Genomic DNA, 11,851 nt, shown 5'->3' with positions numbered 1-11,851 from the left:
ACTTCTATGTTCTTTCTGGGTTGGTGTATTTCTATGTGTAGGTTAATGGGGGGTTGGACTCTCAATTGGAGGCAGGTGCTTTCTCGTTGCCTCTGATTGAGAGTCCTATATATGGGTAATTGTTTGGTGTAGTGTTGTGGGAGATTGTTTCTTGTTTTGCGTGTCTATGCCTGACAAGACTGTATTTTCGTTGTTCATCATTTTTGTATACGTGTTTGTTTGGTTTCCCTTCTTTCGCCTACTAAAAGAAGATGAGTATACAATCCACTGCGTTTTGGTCCTCCTTTCCAGACGACAACCGTTACATTGGGAGTGAGGTGAAACCCTCAACCCTGACCCAGTATCAAGTCAACCAGTTAGAATAACACTTACACTTACACGATACAAGGGCAATGAATCTAAATCTCTGCTTTATCTTAGTCTAAAAAAGTTACAAGATGTAGTTCACATCAAATACAACAAAAATATTACAAAAATGAAATACCCCAAAATAAAGAGTAGAGAGAACAGTTTACTTTTTATTTGTATAGTATTGTATAGTAAGTGCAGAGACTCACTTGACAATTCATTCCAATTTCTACACATACTGTGACTGGAAAATAACAACATGGATATGAAATTAACTTTGTACAAAATAAGTTGAATCAATGAACAAGCAATTATGAAAGTCAAAATTATGTCTCTGTATCCTAACAAATGCTGACGAATTCTCTTTAGATCATTCAACATGCCATGACAAAATCATGTTTTCAAAACCTGGAAATTGGGTCTTGCCTTGAAAAACGTCAAAGCAGTTTTCTTCCATTTTGACAAGGGCTGTTTAAACATACACACAGTAACAGCAAACAACTCCTGGCAGCCCAACAAGTCCTAAAGTTGTTCTATGGGGAAAATATAGTGGCCAGTTTATTAGGTGCACCCATCTAGTACTGGGTCGTACCCCCCTTTTCCTCCAGAACAGTGTGAATTATTCGGGGCATGGATTCTACAAGGTGTGGCGTTCAAACGTTGCTCAATTGGTATCATGGGACATAAAGTGTGCCAGGAAAACATTTACCACACCATTACACCACCGCCACCAGCCTGTACAGTTGACACTAGGCCGGATGGGACCATGGACTCATAATGCTTATGGCAAATCCTGACTGAAACGGGATTCGTCGGAACAGGCAATGCTTTTCCACCCTCAGTTGTCCAGTGTTGGTGATCACATGCACTGAAGCCACTTCTTGTAGTCTTTGACTGATAGGAGTGGAACCAACAAGTTGTATGTTGCGTGATGCTGTTCTGCACACCATTGTTCTACTGCGCCGTTATTTGCCTGTTTGCGGCCCGCCTGTTAGCTTGCACGATTCTTGTCATTCTCCTTCGACCTTTCTCATCAACAAGCTATGTATCCAGGACCTGAAATAAAATAAAATTGAAATAAAATGTTATTAGTCACATGCTTCGCAAACAACAGGTGTGGACTAACAATGCTTACTTACAGGTCCTTCCTAGCAATGCAGAGAGAAAGAAAATAGAGAAATAATTGAAAAGTAAAAACAAGTAATAATACAAGTAATAATAGATATATAATGAGTAACGATAAAAGGGTATCAGTACAGTCTCGATGTGTAGGGGTACAAGGTAATTTAGTTAGATACGTACATATAACTAGGAATAAAGTGACAGATAGTAAACAGTAGCATCAGCGTATGTGCGAACGGCCCAGTACATCACTGGGGCCAAGCTTCCTGCCATCCAGGACCTATATAATAGGCGGTGTCAGAGGAAAGCCCATAAAATTGTCAGAGACTCCAGTCACCCAAGTTATAGACTGTTTTCTCTGCTATCGCACGGCAAGCGGTACCGGAGCACCAAGTCTAGGACCAAAAGGCTCCTCAATAGCCTTTTGTACACTGCTGCTACTTGCTGTTTATTATCTATGCATAGTCACTTCACCCCCACCTACATGTACAAAGACACAAGAGACAATAATACAAGAAACAACACTTCTGTAGCTTGTCAACTATGTGTCTGTCTATCCCTGTTCTCTCCTCTCTGCAAAGGCCATACAAACGCTTCACACCGCGTGGCCGCTGCCACTCTAACCTGGTGGTCCCAGCGCGCACGACCCACGTGGAGCTCCAGGTCTCCGGCAGCCTCTGGAACTGCCGGTCTGCAGCCAACAAGGCTGAGTTCATCTCAGCCTATGCTACCCTCCAGTCCCTAGACTTCCTGGCGCTGACGGAAACATGGATTACCACAGATAACACTGCTACTCCTACTGCTCTCTCTTCGTCTGCCCACGTGTTCTCGCATACCCCTAGAGCATCGAGCCAGCGGGGTGGTGGCACTGGAATCCTCATCTCTCCCAAGTGGACATTCTCTCTTTCTCCCCTGACCCATCTGTCTATCTCCTCATTTGAATTCCATGCTGTCACAGTTACCAGCCCTTTCAAGCTTAACATCCTTATCATTTATCCAGGTTCCCTTGGAGAGTTCATCAATGAGCTTGACGCCTTGATAAGTTCCTTTCCTGAGGATGGCTCACCTCTCACAGTTCTGGGTGACTTTAACCTCCCCACGTCTACCTTTGACTCATTCCTCTCTGCCTCCTTCTTTCCACTCCTCTCCTCTTTTGACCTCACCCTCTCACCTTCCCCCCCTACTCACAAGGCAGGCAATACACTTGACCTCATCTTTACTAGATGCTGTTCTTCCACTAATCTCATTGCAACTCCCCTCCAAATCTCTGACCACTACCTTGTATCCTTTTCCCTCTTGCTCTCATCCAACACTTCTCACTCTGCCCCTACTCGGATGGTATTGCGCCGTCCCAACCTTCGCTCTCTCTCTCCCGCTACTCTCTCCTCTTCCATCCTATCATCTCTTCCCTCTGCTCAAACCTTCTCCAACCTATCTCCTGATTCTGCCTCCTCAACCCTCCTCTCCTCCCTTTCTGCATCCTTTGATTTTCTCTGTCCCCTATCCTCCAGGCCGGCTCGGTCCTCCCCTCCTGCTCCGTGGCTCGACGACTCACTACGAGCTCACAGAACAGGGCTCCGGGCAGCCGAGCGGAAATGGAGGAAAACTCGCCTCCCTGCGGACCTGGCATCCTTTCACTCCCTCCTCTCTACATTCTCCTCTTCTGTCTCTGCTGCTAAAGCCACTTTCTACCACTCTAAATTCCAAGCATCTGCCTCTAACCCTAGGAAGCTCTTTGCTACCTTCTCCTCCCTCCTGAATCCTCCTCCCCCTCCCCCCCCCCCCTCCTCCCTCTCTGCGGATGACTTCGTCAACCATTTTGAAAAGAAGGTTGACGATATCCGATCCTCGTTTGCTAAGTCAAACGACACCGCTGGTCCTGCTCACACTGCCCTACCCTGTGCTTTGACCTCTTTCTCCCCTCTCTCTCCAGATGAAATCTCGCGTCTTGTGACAGCCGGCCGCCCAACAACCTGCCCACTTGACCCTATCCCCTCCTCTCTTCTCCAGACCATTTCCGGAGACCTTCTCCCCTTCCTCACCTCGCTCATCAACTCATCCTTGACCGCTGGCTACGTCCCTTCCGTCTTCAAGAGAGCGAGAGTTGCACCCCTTCTGAAAAAACCTACACTCGATCCCTCCGATGTCAACAACTACAGACCAGTATCCCTTCTTTCTTTTCTCTCCAAAACTCTTGAACGTGCCGTCCTTGGCCAGCTCTCCTGCTATCTCTCTCAGAATGACCTTCTTGATCCTAATCAGTCAGGTTTCAAGACTGGGCATTCAACTGAGACTGCTCTTCTCTGTGTCACGGAGGCTCTCCGCACTGCTAAAGCTAACTCTCTCTCCTCTGCTCTCATCCTTCTAGACCTATCTGCTGCCTTTGATACTGTGAACCATCAGATCCTCCTCTCCACCCTCTCCGAGTTGGGCATCTCCGGCGCGGCCCACGCTTGGATTGCGTCCTACCTGACAGGTCGCTCCTACCAGGTGGCGTGGCGAGAATCTGTCTCCGCACCATGCGCTCTCACCACTGGTGTCCCCCAGGGCTCTGTTCTAGGCCCTCTCCTATTCTCGCTATACACCAAGTCACTTGGCTCTGTCATATCCTCACATGGTCTCTCCTATCATTGCTATGCAGACGACACACAATTAATCTTCTCCTTTCCCCCTTCTGATAACCAGGCGGCGAATCGCATCTCTGCATGTCTGTCAGACATATCAGTGTGGATGACGGATCACCAGCTCAAGCTGAACCTCGGCAAGACAGAGCTGCTCTTCCTCCCGGGGAAGGACTGCCCGTTCCATGATCTCGCCATCACGGTTGACAACTCCCTTGTGTCCTCCTCCCAGAGTGCTAAGAACCTTGGCGTGATCCTGGACTACACCCTGTCGTTCTCCACTAACATCAAGGCGGTGACCCGATCCTGTAGGTTCATGCTCTACAATATTCGCAGAGTACGACCCTGCCTCACACAGGAAGCGGCGCAGGTCCTAATCCAGGCACTTGTCATCTCCCGTCTGGATTACTGCAACTCGCTGTTGGCTGGGCTCCCTGCCTGTGCCATTAAACCCCTACAACTCATCCAGAACGCCGCAGCCCGTCTGGTGTTCAACCTTCCCAAGTTCTCTCACGCCACCCCGCTCCTCCGCTCTCTCCACTGGCTTCCAGTTGAAGCTCGCATCCGCTACAAGACCATGGTGATTGCCTACGGAGCTGTGAAGGTAACGGCACCTCCATACCTTCAGGCTCTGATCAGGCCCTACACCCAAACAAGGGCACTGCGTTCATCCACCTCTGGCCTGCTGGCCCCCCTACCTCTGAGGAAGCACAGTTCCCGCTCAGCCCAGTCAAAACTGTTCGCTGCTCAGGCACCCCAATGGTGGAACAAGCTCCCTCACGACGCCAGGACAGCGGAGTCAATCACCACCTTCCGGAGACACCTGAAACCCCACCTCTTTAAGGAATACCTAGGATAGGATAAAGTAATCCTTCTAACCCCCCCCCCCCCCTAAAAAGATTTTGATGCACTATTGTAAAGTGGTTGTTCCACTGGCTATCATAAGGTGAATGCACCAATTTGTAAGTCGCTCTGGATAAGAGCGTCTGCTAAATGACTTAAATGTAAATGTAAATGTACAAATGACCTCAACTAGCCTGTACCCCTGCACACTGACTCGGTACCGGTGCCTCCTGTATATAGCCTCGTTATTGTTTTTCTTATTGTGTTGCTTTTTATTATTACTTTTTATTTTAGTCTATTTGGTAAATATTTTCATAAACTCTTCTTGAACTGCACTGTTGGTTAAGGGCTTGTAAGTTGTAAGTAAGCATTTCACGGTAAAGTCTACACTTGTTGTATTCGGTGCATGTGAAAAATACAGTTTGATTTGATGACTTAAAAAAGTTAGTGCAAAAAGGGTCAATGCAGATAGTTAAATATTTAACCAAATAGCTACCTGGACTAACTATTTAGCTTTCTTATGGCTTGTGGGTAGAAGCTGGTCAGTTTCCTGTTGGTTCTTGACTTGGTGCATCGGTACCGCTTGCCGTGCAGTAGCAGAGAACAGAAATAGACATAAAACGATAGGTATAGTTAAAATCGCAACCTTAATAACAGGAAAAGTTAATTTATCATGAGAGACTTGTCTATTATGAGTAACAACATGAGTGAAAGACAACTACAGTAATGTGAACATGTTATATAAAACCTTTATAAATTCGTAATTATGTCCTCTATGGGATGGCAGAAAGTGCTTAAACCCAACTCACATGGTTCTATAGCTGTGAATTGTTCAGTTGTGTCAGACCTCAGTTCAGTAGTTATTTTTTTAGCAGTAGCGCAGTTGTACTACTGTGAATACTGGAAATAATGATAACAATTTATGTCTTTAATAAATGGTGATTTATTTTATGAAATACAGGCAAATTTCAGATTTTCTGTTTGCACATTTCATTAACAGTTTGACACATGGACTCTTTTAACTCTTTCCCAGGCCTCTCTATACCACTAAGTCTTTCTCAGTGGCGATTTTAGCATGTAAATCTTGGTTGGGCAAAAAAAAGTGGGATGCATGCCAGCAAAGCCACTACAGAACACAACACTAAACAATGCATTAATTGCACTATAACGGTGACAAACGGTGCCCACAAACTGTTAGGGCCTACATAAAGCTGTCCCAACAGCAGTGTTCAGACTTTTGAAATGTACAGCGACAGAATTCAGAACATGGGCCATTCTTACAGTGTACTCCCTGTACAACAAGTCAGAACCATAGGATAAATAAAGGGGGCATATAAACAGACAATGAAAGCTCTTACAATGTTGTGCTTTTGTGGGTTTGATAACAGGCTCAAAATGGCCAGAAACAAATACCTTTTTTCTGAACTCGTTATGCTATTCTTGCTCTGAGGAATGAAGGCTATTTCTTGTAAGAAATTGCCAAGAAACTGAAGATCTCGTATAATGCTGTGTACTACTCCCTTCACAGAACAGCGCAAACAGGCTCTAACCAGAATAGAAAGAGGAGTGGGAGGCCCCTGTGCACAACTGAGCAAGAGGACAAGTACATTAGAGTGTCTAGTTTGAGAAACAAACGCCTCACAAGTCCTCAACTGGCAGCTTCATGAAATAGTACCCGCAAAACACCTGTCTCAACATCAACATTGAAGAGGCGACTCCGGGATGCTGGCCTTCTAGGCAGAGTTCCTCTGTCCAGTGTCTGTGTTCTTTTGCCAATCTTAAAACTTCTTAGGGATAGGGGGCAGTATTTTCACGTCCGGATGAAAAACGTGTCCAAATTAAACTGCCTGGTACTCAGACATAGAAGGTAGGATATGCATATTATTAGTAGATTTGGATAAAAAACACTCTGAAGTTTCTAAAACTGTCTGAATGATGTCTGTGAGTATAACAGGACTCATATGGCAGGCAAAAACCCAACCAGGAAGTGGGAAATCTGAGGCTTGTAGTTTAAGTGAATCCCAATTTAATTTGTAGTGTTAACGGGGTCATGTTGCACTTCCTAAGGCTTCCACTAGATGTCAACAGTCTTTAGAACGTTGTTTCAGGCTTTTACTGTGAGCAGGGAGCCAACAAGAGCTTCTGGAAACAGGTGTCCCAGAATAAGGCACGAGTTAAGCCTTGGGAGCGAGCCTACTCCATCTTCATTTCTAAAGAGAAGGGAATCGTCCGGTTGGAATTTTATTGAAGATTTATGTTAAAAACAACCTAAAGATTGATTCTATACATCGTTTGACATGATTCTATAACTGTAGTATAACTTTCTTTGACTTTTCGTCTGGAGTTAGCAAGCGCATGCCTGGAATAGTGAACCTAACACACAAACAAAATGGAGGTATTTGGACATAAGGATGAAGTTTATCGAACAAAACAAACATTTATTGTTGAACTGGGATTCCTGGGAGTGCATTCTGATGAAGATCATCAAAGGTAAGTGAATATTTATAATACTATTTCTGAGTTTTCTTGATTCCAAGATGGCGGATTTCTGTTTGGCTTGCTGCTGTTGATTATTGCAAACGTGTGCTTTCGCCGTGAAGCTTTTTTGAAATCTGACACAGCGGTTGCATTAACGAGAATCTTATCTTTAAAATGGTGTAGCATACTTGTGTGTGATTATGATATTTTTGTCGTTTTGAATTTGGCGCTCTGCTATTTCACTGGCTGTTGTCAAATCGATCCCGCTAACGGGATTCGCATGTTAAGGGGTCACTAAGAGGTTCATCTTTTATTTTTATTGGCCAGTCTAAGATACGGCTTTTTCTTTGCAACTCTGCCTAGAAGGCCAGCATCCCGGAGTCGCCTCTTCACTGTTGACGTTGAGACTAGTGCCTGGAACACTGACAGAGAATTGGCTAATCCATAAGGCATCACCAAGTATTCATAGTGGCCAGACATTGTGCTGAATGCCATTTTCCATTCATCCCCCTCCCAGATGCGGATAAGATTGTAGGCACTCTGCAGGTCCTATTTTGTATAAAAACGGGCCCCGTGGAACTGTACTGGCCGGCACCAACAGGAGAGGGTAGTGGTACTTGGTGGTGATGGAATTGAGGCCTACGTAGTGGATACACGGGCGTAGACCTCCGTCCATTTGGCGATGAAGAAAAAGCCTGCCGACGCAGAGGAGGTGGACGTGCGAATGAAATCTTGTTGGAGAGCCTCCTGGATGTACTCCCCCATAGCCTTGGTTTCAGCATCCGACAGAGGGTAGATGCGGCTGCGTGGAGACACAGTGCCTGCAAGCAGTTTCATAGCACAGTCCCAGGGGCGATGAGGAGGGAGACAGGTGGTGCGGGTCTTGGAGAAAACCTCCTGGTGATCCTGGTATAAAGACAACACATGAGGGACAGCCAGCCAGTGAAATGGAAACCAGAAAGGGTTTGGCGGAAAGTGATGATGATGGAATACTCAAATGTAACTCGGAGACAGATGATCACGTGGCCGTCCCTCTGTCCTCGTGGACTCCGGGTTGGAGCGCACTTGACACCGCTGAAGCTGGTGCCCCTCCTGACCACAATAGAAACAGAACCCCAGCTGTCTCCGGTGACGTTGCTCTGCTGCGGTGAGGTGTGTGGCACCTAACTCCATGGGTTCAGGCTCTGTTTCAGGGCGGCCAAAGGAGTTAGGCGAGAGACGAGGGGGGTGCCGGCGCTCTCGAAGAAGATTATCCAGACGGATGGCCATCGCTATGAGCGCGTCCAAAGAAATGTTGTCTTCCTGACACGTCAACTCCATCTGGACCTCTTCGCACAGTCCTCTTCTGAATAAGGTGCAACGTGCCGGCTCATTCTATCTGCTGGAGGCTGCCACAGTCCGGAAGGTGAGGGCGTACTCCACAGCGGTCTGTGCACCCTGCCAAAGTTGGAGAAGTCGCTCCCCTCCTTCTCTGCCCTCAGGTGGACACTCACACTGAGTTCCAAACTGCCTCATGAAATGGGTTTCCATGGCCGAGTAGCCGCACAAAAGCCTAATATCACCATGCGCAATGGCAAGCGTTGGCTGGAGTGGTGTAAAGCTTGCCGCCATTGGGCTGTGGAGCAGTGGAAACGCGTTCTCTGGAATGATGAATCACCCTTCACCATTTGGCAGTCCTACAGACTAATCTTGGTTTGGCGAATGCAAGGAGAACGATACCTGCCCCAATGCGTAGTACCATTTGTAAAGTTTGGAGGAGGAATAATGGTCTGGGGATTTTTCATGGTTTGGGCAAGTCCCCTTAGTTCCAGTGAAGGGAAATCTTAACGCTACAGCATCTAGACGATTCTGTGCATTCATTTTTGTGGCAACAGTTTGGGGAAGGCCCTTTCCTGTTTCAGCAAGACAATGCCCCCGTGCACAAAGCGAGGTCGATACAGAAATGGTTTGTTGAGATCGATGTGGAAGAACTTGACTGGCCTGCACAGAGTCCTGACCTCAACCAATTCAAACACCTTTGGGATGAATTGTAATACCGACTGCGAGCCAGGCCTAATCACCCAACATCAGTGCACAACCTCACTAACGCACTTGTGGCTGAATGGAAGCAAGTTCCCGCGGAATGTTCCAACATTTACTGGAAAGCCTTCCCAGAAGAGTGGAGGTTGTGATAGCAGCAAAGGGGAGACCAACTCCAAAGTAATGCCAATGATTTTGGAATTAGATGTTCGACAAGTAGGTGTCCACATACTTTGGTCATGTAGTGTATCTGTCCAGGAATGGGTGTGAACTTAGGCCTACTTACGTTCTATAGCTGCAGTAACAGTAACCACCTCGCTGTCTCTCTCTCGCTCTCTCAGATCCACCTCATGCAGGAAACATTATCCTGGAGCAGTTACGGACAGATGTTGAATTATGCTGGTAGTCAAATCATGCCTTTACCTATCTGCTTAACTACCGACTGGCCCCCCCATCTCAAGGGCAGAATATTTTAGTGCCCTCCTCTTGGTGTCGGAGAGAAAAAAGTATAATGTTAAAGTGAATTTCCTGCAATTCTATACATTTTGCGATGAGTAGAGAAAACTTTACAGCTTTAAATATATTTTTAATGCAATTATACTCATATTGCCATGGGGTGGAGTGAAACATATGCAGTTTTAAAGCTAATTTCCTGCATTTGTACACATATTGCCATAGGGCCGATGGAAAATGTTGCGGTTTTTAATCTATTTTCATGCAATTCTGAATATTTTGCCATGACTAAGGCCATGTTCATACGATATCTGGGTAAGAGTGACTAACAAATTCAATAGGGGCCCCCTGGAGGTGAGGGCCCCTGGGACCCTTTGGCCATGATTACTACAAGGTTTAGATAGATTGCTAGGTAAGTTAGTCTAGCCAGCTAAAACATGTTAGCTGACATGGGCTAATTGAGTGACTGTCAGTGACTGACATAACAAAACGGCTGATGCACTACCAAATTCCGCTTATTGGTAGGGCCCGAACCTGGATTAATTTGTTTTACAGACCTTGTAGGTGTTGAGGTTAGAGTAAATTTTCATAAGTAAGTCGCAAGATGCGAGGAGTGTACCATACATCATCGGGGAAAATACCAAAAAGCTGGTGCCGAAGGGTAATAAATAAAGCATTGAAACTGTATGTACACAACTCCACCATATACTGACACACACACACTCAGACCTTCTCCTCCTCTCTCTCTCCCAGAGTGGCCCAGCCATGGCCTGGGTATTCAGAGAGAGCAGAGGGAGACACACTGCACCTCCTCATTCTCAGCTCTGAGCTGAATGGTCTCTATGTCTGTGAGGCCTCCAACCCCTACAGACGAACAACTGGCTCCCTTTATGTACACACATCCTCTTGTGAGATGCATCTGAAACACACACACACAGGCACTTACTCAACACGTTGCTTATGTAGAGTGGTTCGTTCTGCGTTGTGTAATTTAATGAGGACACTGCCACAACTGTAGGTCTGCTTGTTGGATTTTTATTTGCCCTGCGCACGAAGAGACAATGCACAATATGTTAGGCCTTGGCGCAGTCACAGCTCTCAGGCACCTCGCTAGCTGAAGGTCAGGCAAGAGAGCGATCAAAAAGAAGTAACAGGTGCTGCGACATTCAGTGCCAACAGCAGACAATACAAGCAAAATGATATACAACGTAATTCGGACAAAATAAAAGACATACCTGCGCACGAAGAGACAATGCACAATATGTTAGCCCTTGACGCAGGCACCTCGCTAGCTGAAGGTCAGGCAAGAGAGAACGATAGGAGGGTATAGTAACACAGATAGCCCACGATGGACCAAACCAAAATATACAAAACTTTTACAATCAAGTGTATTTACAATATAGATATGAAAAAGTGTTTGCACACCAAAAATAACATTAGCTATGCAGCTGTAATTAAATAAAAAACACACTGGATTATTATTATTATCAAATTATTAACATCCCCTCTTGACCGGGCCTATTTGAACTGGTCCTTGTGTGCAACTTGGTGCATAATCTAGGGGAACAACGTCACACTGCTACACTTACACTGAATTTTTAAAGTACAGAAATGTGAGAAATGTTATGTAGCGTTGTGTCCTGCGTGTATTAGTATCAGGTGTATGGCTTCATTCCCCATTGTAAAGGAAGGTGTAACCAAACTAAGACTGTCATGATGCACATTATCGTACTGCATTAGTCTTTGTCTCATGTCCATTTCTGCGGGAAAGTGCCTGAATAAGAACTATGACGATTGCTTCGATTAGATTAGGCCCGTATTCATATGTCTGTGGTATAGGTTTAAATCTAACATGTTTCTTATAGTAACTGTATCCCCTCTCTCCTCACAGAGACCTCTGCTGCCTGTTGAGTTCTACTTGTTGTCATCTTCTTCCCATGTCTGATTGTTTCTGCTGCTTTTGGACT

The 11,851-nt window shown here is 45.8% G+C and overlaps 1 long non-coding RNA gene across 2 annotated transcripts; it reads right to left on the bottom strand.

The window, feature by feature from the left end:
- Window positions 1-505: 505 nt before the first annotated feature.
- On the bottom strand, window positions 506-11,200 carry LOC106586572 (uncharacterized). Of its 2 annotated transcripts, XR_014382682.1 has the most exons (4): window positions 11,120-11,200; window positions 10,831-10,928; window positions 5,431-5,516; window positions 506-1,404 (listed from the first exon to the last, which is right to left on the bottom strand). It is a non-coding gene; the product is annotated as an uncharacterized LOC106586572 (long non-coding RNA). The 2 variants fall into 2 exon arrangements; XR_006762009.1 differs by lacking the exon at window positions 5,431-5,516.
- Window positions 11,201-11,851: the final 651 nt, after the last annotated feature.

The sequence above is a fragment of the Salmo salar genome, chromosome 25 (genome assembly GCF_965601325.2).
Source record: "Salmo salar chromosome 25, fSalSal1, whole genome shotgun sequence".
Lineage (NCBI taxonomy): Eukaryota > Metazoa > Chordata > Actinopteri > Salmoniformes > Salmonidae > Salmo > Salmo salar.
This window is presented reverse-complemented; position numbering and strand designations above follow the sequence as displayed.